The 12,219-nt window shown below is 37.7% G+C and overlaps 1 long non-coding RNA gene across 1 annotated transcript in view; it reads left to right on the top strand.

Moving 5' to 3' along the window:
- Positions 1 to 3,635, top strand: part of LOC107078277 (uncharacterized) — a 45,018-nt gene extending 41,383 nt beyond the window's left edge. The window contains exon 3 of the long non-coding RNA XR_001479215.2: positions 3,337 to 3,635. This is a non-coding gene — a long non-coding RNA (uncharacterized lncRNA). The remainder of the gene's footprint in view (positions 1 to 3,336) is intronic.
- The last annotated feature ends 8,584 nt before the right edge of the window (positions 3,636 to 12,219 follow it).

Genomic DNA, 12,219 nt, shown 5'->3' with positions numbered 1-12,219 from the left:
CAAGTTGCTAAAATGTACATAGAAAGCCTTCTTCAAAGCATATGTACCCAGAGAGCCTAGAAAGCCTTGAGTCATAATTGAACTGTTTGAAAAGCAGAGTTCATATGCCGACAAAGAGAAATCATTTTTTAGCCTTTTGACTTTGAAAGAAAGAGTATCTACTAGACTCTTTCAGAGAGTAAGAAACAGACAACAAAGTTATCCAGCATCAGATCATCATAACATGTCATCAAAAAAAAGTTTAGCCAATAGATGCAATGTGTGTAGAACAATAAATCATATGGTCTTCAGATATTGATTAAATATTCTTGGTGCCCATTGGTCAGTTGACCATTCATGGCTGACAGTGATGCTCTTGAGGGACTTTGACTGCTGCATAACCACTAAATCACCTCCTTAGTGAGAGAGACGATGGGGCACAGGTGCTGATCTGAAAATCAAGAAAGGAAAAGTCAACTCCAACTCATCGTTGGGGCTGAGTTAAGACACCGAGGCTAACATGCCAGCAGTGGAGATTAGACCTCTTTAGTGCAGAGTTTTGTGTCCACCACCCTGATGGACATCAGCAAGTGTAATAGAGTTTTGCAAGATGATGTTCTAATTGTTGTGTATATCAGACTAATTAGTAGGTGGTCAGATAAGGTGTGATAGCTCTGCAGTATAGAACTCCATTAGTAGTAATTGATGGCAGTCTGACTGGATGGCTGTACGTGTGGAGATTCTTTGATTACTTGACATGATTCCAGCAGGACAACACACTCCTCATGCTACACATATAACATAAGACCCCAGGGTTCTCTTCCTGTCTGTGTGTCTGTGTGTCTCATGGAGAGCAAGCTGGGGTATGCGAAAAGACGAATTCCTAATGCAAGAAATTGTATAGGGCTAATAAAGTGATGTTAGATGTTACATGTTACATGTTATGGATGCCCCAGTTGCCAGACTTGCACCCAATGAACATGTAAGGGATGAGGTGGGACGATGAATATGATCTAAGGTTCAGAGGCCAGTGAACAGGTGCACGCTTGTCCAGGTTCTACAGGAAGAATTAATACTGATCCCCACTAGACAGGCTCTATAACCTGGTGCAAAGCATGTGTCACCAACGTGCACCTTCGGTTGCTTCCAAAGGTGGTCACACATGCTATTTGCCTATGACTTTCAGAGTAGACCCGCTGCGCTGTTGATGACACATTTTAACACAACGAATTTACTCATGTCATCTCTGTTCAATAAAACCCCAGCACACATAATTCCAGAATTTCTGTGGTTGTTTTCGTGATAATAACTCAGTGAATCTGTTACAGTTTAGAGTTATAAGTTTCTGTTAATGCTCAGTATCCATAATGGGGAATACTGTGTAGTAACCTACAGTATATGAATAGTTTTGCAAATGTACACCAGTTCTTTTAGTAATTATGGTCTGAGATTTTTTTGGTTAATTTCTCACAGATATGTACATCTGGAATTCCCTCTTGAAACTGGCAAATTCCCTGTTTGTGAGATGTCTGATATCTCTGATACTGTTTATTTAATTTTATTCCTGAAAGAAGAGAATTCAGTTTCTCTTTCTCAAGCTGTAGATATTGTTTATGACAACCGATCAAAGGTGGACTTTCTGTTTGGAAGGGTGCTGTGTTAACTACAGATTTACATAATCCCAAGAGACAATGACTAAGGCCTTAATTACATGTGTTGCCTTAGTTCACATGCAGAGGCTTGTGTGCCTAATTTTCCTGATTCATCATGTGCTATGTTTGTTTTTGTCCGGTGGTAGCAAAGTGTATCCCTGTGTAGTCTATAGCATTGCAAAAGAAGTGCACAGTCATAGTGGGATTCTGTTAAGACTTGATGTCAGAATTTGTGGTCAGTGGTTAATACCTACTGTGTATTTGTTTAAATGAAACACTGTTTATTTTTTTATAAGTGATCCACCTCAGGATCTGTTTTATCAGGTAATATGAATGTTTTTACCTTTGACATTTCGTTTGACTTTGCATTTGGTGATCAGATTGAGAACTAATCATTTGTTTTGAAATGTAGGCAAAGTTTTCTTTCTGTGAATTTTTATCAAGGTTTGGGTCATCCAAGCAAGTTTGTTGTGCATTAAACTTTTAGATTTAGCTTTTGGACTTCCATCTTCACATTTTATAAATTAATGGGCTTCCCAAGACAGAAGGCAAATCACTTTTTTGGTAAACTTTGGCCTGGTACTTTTTCTATTGCTGAGGTTATCAGTAAAATTTGAGGTCTCATTCCTTCACATGTGAAACATACACACACAAACACGCAGACACACCACGTCCATAAAACACAGTACAATCAGCTGCCTGTGTAGAATGTTTTCAAACTAGAGGAGAAAGGGTGCTGGAGTTTTTATGCATACCTGTGTAGGGTTATGAGTGTTATTATTAATTAGAGATTTGACATTTTGGTATTGCTATTAAGAGTTTGGCATACATTGGTAAAGAAAATATGCCATCTGTACTTCATTCCCTCATCAAGAAATAGGAATCCTCCTAGGCAACATACTAGAAATAGAGCTGAAAAAGCCTGTTAAAAGAATAAATTTCCTTTTGTTTGAATAAAAATGGTTAAAGTATTACTAACAGTAACAATGTGTACACCATTCTATGGGTACTGCATATTTAATGTCCAGAGAGGACTGTTTCCTAAAAATGGTCCCTCAGCGAGGACCCTCAAATGATCAAACCATTAGACCAGGGGCGGTCTGTTTCTGGGGACTCCTTGAAGAGAGACACCATGGGGCCTCTTTTCTATCCAGTTTCCATGTTATATGCCCTTTGTGAAGTATCCTCTCTTCTGAAGTACTGATACTAACTGGAGCCACTGTACGAAAATGGCCTTATTTTAGTGGTTTCCGACAGCTGCTGAGAAAATGATCTTTCCTGCTGATTCTGGCTCTATGGTTTTAACCCCAGACACAGGGGTGCTCTGCGTTTTTTTTCTCTGTCTGGCCAGAGCCAGGTTTTTCTCCCTTCATTGTGTTCGTGCTATCTGCTTTGCTAGCTGACACAGCAGTCTTTGATTTGTGGTAATGTCTTGGAGCAGGTCTGCAGAGTGCGCTCCTGTGCACACACATCAGTGTCTGGCCTTGTAATTGCTCCAATCACAGCGATACAATGATGTCTATTGTGGTGATCTGTGTAGAGAGCAGATAGTAACACAGCACTCACTGATGCTTTGCACGCATTTGCGTCACCCTGCAAAAAGTATGTTTTTGAACATTTTCCACAAAAACATCTCTTGTCCACCTGGAGTGATGCTTGTTTTTGTTTGCTTGCCTTTCGCGGTGACCTTGCACGGTGACCTTAGATGTGGAATCCTGTCCAACCATTCAAGAAATGGATCAGAACACAAATGCCAGAGGATGAGACGAAGCGAGACCAGGAGTGACTTGGACAGTGGCTCTTAACCCTGGCCGTTGAAGACAGCTGTGACTTCCAGCTCTTGCAGCAGGCAAAGTTCTTAATCACAGGACAGTTGATTTCAACCTTCTATTTTAGTTGTTTTTCTTAAATGTCCTTTCAACTTTTAAGACATTGAAAGAGGTCTTAGCTGAAATACAAGCAAGTGACCTTTCGCAGAAGGAAATAAAAAGAGCATTCCTTGTGGGAGTGTCTGATTCAAATGTCTCCTTGCTTAAAAGGTAAAACGTGCTTGTGAACTCTACACTGGGTTTTGACGGGATTCTTCAAGTGACATATAATGTGCACCAGAAAAAGGAGAGTTTAAATAACAGGCAAAAAGCATCATGTTTTAAATTCTCTACAGGGTACTAACATTACACACATTTCAGACATCCTTTAGAGTCCATCAAGCTTGCTTAATGTGGATTACAACGTGGGATACTGTCACAGACAGTCTTTTTGCCCTTAGAGAATGATAGAATTCTTCATCTTGCTTGGTGTTGCTGTAAAAATAGCCTAATAATAATAATAATAATAATAATAATAATAATAATAATAATAATAATAATAATAATAATTTTATAGCACAGACTAGTATAGCTAAATAAGATGTTATATGGCATAGTTTCAAAAAGATGTTCCAACTCGAGTCCTCAGTAAATCATAATGAAAGGATTCTTCAACCTTTCTCCAAGCCCTCTAATTTTCCTCAGATTGGACTCTGTTTCCAAAACAAAATAGTTTTCGGTAATATAAACCAGCAAGGGTAAAACATAAACTACCTATGTAAACAGATTGAGATTGTTCTTACCAGAATTGGTCATGAATTGGTTAGTTAAACTTATTGCTCTTCAAAGAACACACTCTTTGTTCTTTTTTCTTCTTCCTCCATCTCTTACTGTCAAGCGAAGCGGCCAACGTGATTGTCGTTCCCTAGTGTTCTGTCAAGACACCAAATGTGTAGGGGATGCACACCTATAGATGACCACTGTCACAGTAACGTGTTTGAAACAGAGCTTGATTCATGATTTGTTTTCAGACACAGAGACATCTACACTGGCATTAATCCTGATATTCTACAAATTCACAACAAGAAGATCAGCAAATTCTTAGGCCCTCACGAAAGGTGACACCATCTTTTTCAACAAAAGTGTTGAGACATTTGTCACAGTGTTCTTTCTGTAGCCATCGTTCAGATTAGTTTGCTGAAGCTCGTGCAGAATGTGTTCAGAATTGGCTGTAATGCAAATTGAAATAATATAATTGCTACCATGTTATTGCTGAATATTGAGAAACAAAATATAATCTGGGGACTCATGGGAGGTTCAGCCAGTAAAGGCAGATACGCAGAAGGGCTGGCCAGCCCCTTTAGTTCTGGAGTTACTGTTTTGCCAGTACTGGACTGTGTCATTAACAAGACGTGACAGGGACTCTCTGTGTGGAAAAGCATAACTGGGCCTGTCTGGGTATATACTGAAAAAAAAACAACAAAAAAACAAAACAATTTGAGATTCTAAATTAAGAATCCCCTCTGCCTGCATCCGTGCTGTATCCACAAATCAAGTCTCAGCAGTAAAAGATCTCATTTACAGGAACAGAGCAGGCCCTTTTTGTAGTGAAATGAGCTGAAGTTGACCTGAGACCATTCTCAGTCAGATAGCTGCCTGGGGTGAGCTGGTGTCTTCGGTTGGGACTGGATCCTTTTACATAAACAGGTAGAATGGCTCACATCCAAGCTGAAGTCCTCAGATGTTACCAAGTCCAAGTGGTGATCATTCTTACTTAGTTTGAGAGATTAACATTCCTTGAATATTTCAAGGTTTCTCAGCTGGGTTCATCTGATAAGTCATTTTCTGCAGCCCTTTATTAGAGAAAACTCAGAGTTGTTGTGAGACTGGTGTAGCTTGGTTAAACATTCCAAGCTCCATGGAGGACATCTGATAGTAAATGTAATCATTGTGTCTATTTATGTTATTTGTGTTTTTTAAGTTCTAATCACAATCAGAGGTGTAAATTTTTGTTCACTTGTTTCCCGGCTAAAAGTCAAAATAAATAAAATAAACCCAAAATAGCCAAAAATAAATCACAGTAAAATCATGTGCCATTACTTTTTTGTATTTAAAATGGTTGGTCTGATATTAAGTTAAGAATTTGCCATTCATAAACGTCTTGAAAAAATCATACCAGATTTACAAATAATGCAAGAATATGACTTTAGAAGATGCTATTAGTTATTTTTTTCCCCTAACCTAAATATTGAATGTACACAAATTAGGTCTGAATTGTTTCATTTAATGAAAAAAGTCATCCTTGTTGATAGAACAATATGATTCAATTTTTATATTCTGTTAATATGTATTCATAATCCTAGTTGTGTGTATATACCATACATATACATGCAGACCTATAAAATGGAAAGAGAAAAAACTATACAAGTATTTACTGAACATGTGTATAGATTTCTGCATATCTTTAGAATTACTTTAAGCTGTTGGTTCTCAACATCTTAAACCAAATGACTAACACTATAAATACCCTCAGAAGAAGTCATTCTTAAGTCATCAGATAATCCATTAATGTGTCCGACTCAAAGACATCTTAGTCTGAGATCATTTAACATGGAAAAAAATAAGTGTTGAAAGTACTTTCAACAAAGTTTCAAAAACAAACTCCAGTTTTGCCCAAACTGACTGAAGTCATTAGAGATGTATTGCAATGCATATAAGAAATACTTTGTATTAGAACATACCTTTAAGAAAAAAAAGCAGATAAATATTTATAGTTGAGCATAACTTTTTTTGTGAAGGTGAATCACAATTTACAATGAATTAAAAGATTTTGCCTTCATTTGTGTTATTGATGATAAGCTAGTAGTAAGTATGTCAGTTTAGGTTCTCTCGATTTAAAAGTTTTTCTTTCTCTTTGCATATTTTTGTATGTCTTTCTTTTGTTACAACAGAGGTTTTTATTCTCATATTTTCACTTTTAAATTCTAGCATCTGCAAAAAGTGATTGCAGATGAGCAATATAAACAAAAAGCAAGAAATGTCTCGTTGCTTTTAATCAGATCATGATGTAGGTGTACAAAAGGGACACCCCAATATAGATACTGCTGACTGTTTGTCTGTACAACAGTAAAGTCATGTCTCCTCCATGGTTTGAGTTCATTGGCCTTGAAAACCACATAGGTTAAGATGATCTCATGCATCACATACCAGAAGTAAGAGGGATGATGAGAGATTTTTCCATAATAAATTAAGAAGCATTCTTCTGTTTTCAAGACCTCAACATGTGCTTGATTTCCACTCACTGTGCAGCTTTTCTGAGCACACATTCACTCAATCGCTGGTGTGAGAGTCAGCTTGTCTCAGTTTGGACTTTGCACTTTCCTGTCGCAGCCACACGTGTCCTAAAGAAGAGCCCCAGAGGTCATGTCACGATTGTAATCCCTCCCCCTTAAGGGCGCTCCGGCTTGTTCACATTTTAGTTGATTTTGTACACCTTCACCCTGTTCCTGCCCTTCCCTACAAAAGCCAGACGCTCACTCTGGCTTTAACCGGGCTCTGCATTGGGCGCCCGGAGGCCCGCCTACCACCAAGTTGCCCCACGTTCGCGGCTCGGGGGGCATTCGCCTCCCAGATGTCCTCAACCAGCCGAGTCCGGGACTGGTCCCGTTCCCCCTTTTTCTACCTGACCGTTCGCCAGATCTGGTCTTGTTTTGTCTGATGTTTCCTGCCTTGAGCCCACTGCCCGCCCCATGGCCCTGTTCTCTGTGAAGAGGGTAACAAAATGGATGGGTGGATTTTGTCTGATCCTCTCATTAGACATTAATCAGACTTCTCTTTCGAATATTTGAGATGTGAGAAGTCATGATTTTTTGTTGAAGGATTCCTGACTGACCTGTCAGTTCATTTCTCTGTCACTTTGCTTGTTTCTATGGCAGCGTAGGAGGAGAATCCAGATTTTCAATCCTCAGGCCCGTTTGGATGGTTGACAGGGTTTAGAAACAAACCAACACATTTTTCGGTAGAAATGGGATCATTCTTGAACATCTGTAATTTACCTCTCTGCAAACGTAACTGTTTTTAATTGCAGGTTGTTGATACCGTTTAATTGCAAATCTTTGGCTTTAATTATATGCCTTCCTAAGTTTATATTTATTTTGAAAAACAGTGAAGCCAAACCGTCTGAAATTCCTCTTAAGAAAAACACAATTATTTTTGTTTTCATTTGTGTGTGTTTTTCACTTCAATGTTGTTTCTCCTGATAATCCAAATGTCAAAAAAAGAACTTTGATAATTAATGCTATTGATAATTTCTTTAAAAAGTTTAATTGGCTGTCTGTGCAATCAGAACTTGTGTATATGCAGTATATTCTGTATGGAGGAGGTCATTCAGAACAGTTAGCACATTTGGTAGCAAGTTGCCACTTGATCTGAAATTTGATTTTCTTGCTGTTCTGTAGAGGAAATCAAGTGAGCAGGATTCTGACCAGGAAAACCGCCACCTTTGGTTGAGTTAAACTGAGGTCCAGACTTGTAAGCCATTAAAGATTCCAGGGCACTGCTTATAAGAGTAGAGTTGCTATTTTGCTGTACTATATTTTTCCTTAATGTAATAAGTTCTCACTTCTCCACCTCAGCTGCTATGTAATGGGACTGCTGGCACCTCATGACTCTCACAGGTTACCAAGGTGGAAGCTGCAGCTCATTAAAAAAAAAAATCAGTCCCCTCCTATATATGAAACATTTTTGTATTCTTTTAGGTAAAAAGCACCATGCGAAAAATAAATTATTACTATATATTAATAATTATTTTATTACTAAATAAACACCCCCCTTAGTTTGCGGACTTTCACGGTTGATCTTGAAAAGTCTATTTTGTTGACTTTGTCCATCCTATTGGGGGTGTTCAACACCCTCCATGCAGGACAGGCTCAGAGATTAATATAGTTATATACATTTCACACATAGGATCAGAGAGATGCCATGGGTTGGGCCGTTGGCACAGGCTAGAGTACAATCTCTCATCTGGAAGAGCAGAGCAGGTGACCACCATGGAAATGGACTAAAGCCTTTTCCATTAAGTGATATAGGAAGAGTCCAAAACATAAGGAGAAGGGTCTTTGTTTTTGTTGTTTTGTAACTAATTAATTTGAAGGACACAGTTTCTAATGGTCTTCTATAGTGTCCATGACATCACTATAAAATAGCTAAAGCAGCGATGAGAGACAACTAAGATGTACCTCATATTTAAAATCCAAAAGCCTTAATCTAATTAGACTACAGGGGCAAACACCAAATGCTTTTAGACGACAGTTTTTAAAGACCTGTCTAACCATGAAGTTTTAGCTATATGCTCAGCTGCTTCTTTGCATGGTGTGCAAAAAAAAAAAAAATTCATTGCCACAAAGGAAAGAAAGTCCACAGCACGGCTCACCTGTCTGATGTTTCAGCGTGTTCTGTGGAACACGCCAAGCTTCCAGGCAAATCGTATTAGAAATCATGGTTCGGTGATGTTATCGCTGAATGTTTCAGTGGAAGGAGAAGATAGCAATGACGCAGAGAAAAATATGTCTACATTTCACTTTCAAGTGTATTCAGCAGAACCGGCAGAAAGATATGGAGTTATCATCACAGCATGAACAACTTGGCTAGAGCATCTTGTTTCAGATCATACCCAAGTTCTGTTCTGTTTGATGTGCAGATATGTGTGAAGAGTTTTTTTAAATACAGATTAAGTATTTAACCCTCCTGGTGCCTTTAATTTTAAATGGTTTTAAATTTATTCAATAAATCTAAGTGGCTACTAAGGGTTGTAAATATTGCTGTTCAACCCAGTTAATCTGCAATGAGAGCTAACCATAAGGTTATTTATGACCCACCAATCTCCTGTCTGGAAGAAGTGACTGGTATTTATTCATGCACTGAGTGTCTTTGATTGTGTGATCAGCTGAGCACCACATTAGTAGTTTTTCCACCATTTCCCAAAGAATTCCCACAACTAAAATCAGTTGGTACTGCCACTTTCCTGTCCAGACTACAATATTTCTAACCTAGCTCTTATATGGTCATCCTATTTAATTTGTCCTTTGTACAATATCCCGCAAGGTAACCTCTTGACTTATCCTGTGCTGTAACATGCTAGAATTACAGAACTGAATATCTAAGGATTAAATTAAATTTTTTAGAACATCAATCCATATTAAATCAATTATTAATATGATAGCTATTACAATAATTTCTAATTTTAATCTGAAATGTTACTGAACTTTAATGGCTCCATCAATTAACAGCATTTTATATTTTTTAATGAATACCATCAGAGAACTGATTGCATGGCCCTCAATTACTACAACTGGGTGGATAGCTGAATTCCTATAGGATAAATACTGTGCTGGTTTGGATGAACAGTAATTGACGTAGTGGCTTCTGGCTCCAAACTGTGACACATACCTGTTAAGGTGCAATCTGTGGGAAACGTTTGTACATTGTTTTTTTTAATTACTGTCTCCACTCACTGCTTCTGAAACACTAAGCAGGTACTCAATACTTATACACTGGATTACTGGCAAACCTGACCACCTCTTACACAATCCCCTGCCAATAAGGCAAATTATATTTTCATCGACAATATCACCTGTAGTCAACATGCTTAGATAGCATAGTGTTACTGTGTTAAATTTCATATCACGATGTGTTTGATGCTATCTTCTGGGACTGCTATTGTGAAGTGCATTCCTACAACCCTGGAACACTTTATTCAGATACAGGACACTGAATCAAACACAGTACAGGGGGAGTGCCTATCTTATTTTTAAAATGTCCTACATCTGGCTGAAATGTCGTTATAGTAGTTTGCCTTATACTGCCAAATATTGCATCCTTAAAGCTAAGAGTTTCTGTCCTCACTGAAGCCTACTGAAAACTCCAAAGGAAAGGCGACTACACTTAGGAAACCGTGCACCTGTAATTATAACAGGGAAGAAATGTTCAGAATGCAAATTCCTTAATGCAATCCATTAACACAGCACAGAAAGTGCAAATCATGTGCATTATCACTACTGTGCAATTGCGTGACTACACATATTTCTGTGTAGCCGTACATATATCTATTTAAACGTTTATAAATAATATTAACAACAATAATGATATACTGTAGCATACTCACAAAACGAAGGTAAATCTTGTTTCAAACTATAGCTTCAAGACATAATTTATGCAGAGTAAAATTCAAATCTTTCACCAGGTATGAGACAGAGGCAGAAAATTAAACTATTTGTGTCTTGGAAGAGTAAAGCTGCATGTCAACACGGCAATCAGGTGAATAATGCTGATGATTTATCAGCCGTGACTGAGGCACACAGTGGCTCCCATAAACAAATCATCTTTCCTCTTCTAATTTTTAAAACAGCTATTTTATCATTATCTTGGTAATTGTAGCTATGAAACAAAAATGTCTGTAAACTGTGGTGGTTAAAAACGATAAACATAATTTCATGGCTTTTAAAATGGGTGTATTTGTTTTTTACATCTGATTACACAAGTTTCTTGTAGCGGCTGTTTTTGGTGACTCAACACCTGCAAAGAAAATATTTTGCGTGTAATGCTGTACACCTGTTTCAGATAGCCATATCTCCTTTGTAGACTTAAAATGTCATCAATAGAATGCATTCCAAATTAAGGGCTTTTGTGGGATTATAATATGTGTGTGTTTTTTTAAACCGACCTACAAGGAGTAACACAAAGATTTAATCAAATAGACTTTTGCTGGCTCTCATTATAATCGGTAACACAATACACCAAAGTGAAGTCTATGTATGAGACAAACAGTACCGTAGAGAATGTAGTTGGCCAAATAAACCTTAGGCAAACACAGGTTTTAAGTTGCAGTTGTACAACAATTATGGTTCGCTTGCTTGGAAAGTCCTTTGTGAGCCTATTCCAATATCTCATATGAAGCTTTTGCTCACACCCTTCTATTGAACATATTCTTAACAATAGATCAGAGTTGAGTGGAATTAAAAGAATTTAGGCATAGGTAGGCTACCTTAAAGCTCAAGGGATATTTTTTTATTTGATGATCTGAAGTCTAATAAAGAGATAAAACATGATGAAAGAATGTGGTTCAGATATTTTTACTCTCTCGTGTTAATAGGCTGCATTTGAAACACAATTTTATGTGTACAAATACCGTAGGACAATTTTCCACGTTTTCCCAGCCTAACCCTGCCCAATATCTCCCAGCAATGTGACACTGTTCCTGCTTCAGAAAGATCCATTTTAATGGCCTGGTGAGCACCATCTCTAATTTGGCTTTTTGTGTTTCAGTCTTCTACCAGAGCAACAATGTGTACACATTCATTCCTTTTTTTAGTACTTAGTTAAATAGTATGTATTTCATTTACCAATTCAATTTTCACCCATTTAATTGATATTTACCTGGCAAAACAGCTCATAAGAGTAAGTGCCAAGACATGATATGAAGTGACTTATTTTCTCTGTAGGTAAACTGTCCATTATAAAGTATAAAGTAAATGATGATGGCAACTTTTGTGCAGTACATTTTGTTTGTGGGGAAAATTGGCTATATGATTTCTTGAAACAAGAAGTATAATTGTAGATATCATGTGTGGTTATAGTTTCCCTTCTTCTAAATCAATGATTAAGAGCATCAGCTTATCAGGGAGTGTTATTGGTAGTTGCTGTGATGCCTGTGAGCTCAGAGTTTGAAGGACAAAGCAGAAAGTGAAATGACTTTCAGAGCAGAGAGGGTATAGATTGGTTTC

Source organism: Lepisosteus oculatus, chromosome 6 (assembly GCF_040954835.1).
Source record: "Lepisosteus oculatus isolate fLepOcu1 chromosome 6, fLepOcu1.hap2, whole genome shotgun sequence".
NCBI classification, from domain to species: Eukaryota; Metazoa; Chordata; class Actinopteri; order Semionotiformes; family Lepisosteidae; genus Lepisosteus; species Lepisosteus oculatus.
This window is presented reverse-complemented; position numbering and strand designations above follow the sequence as displayed.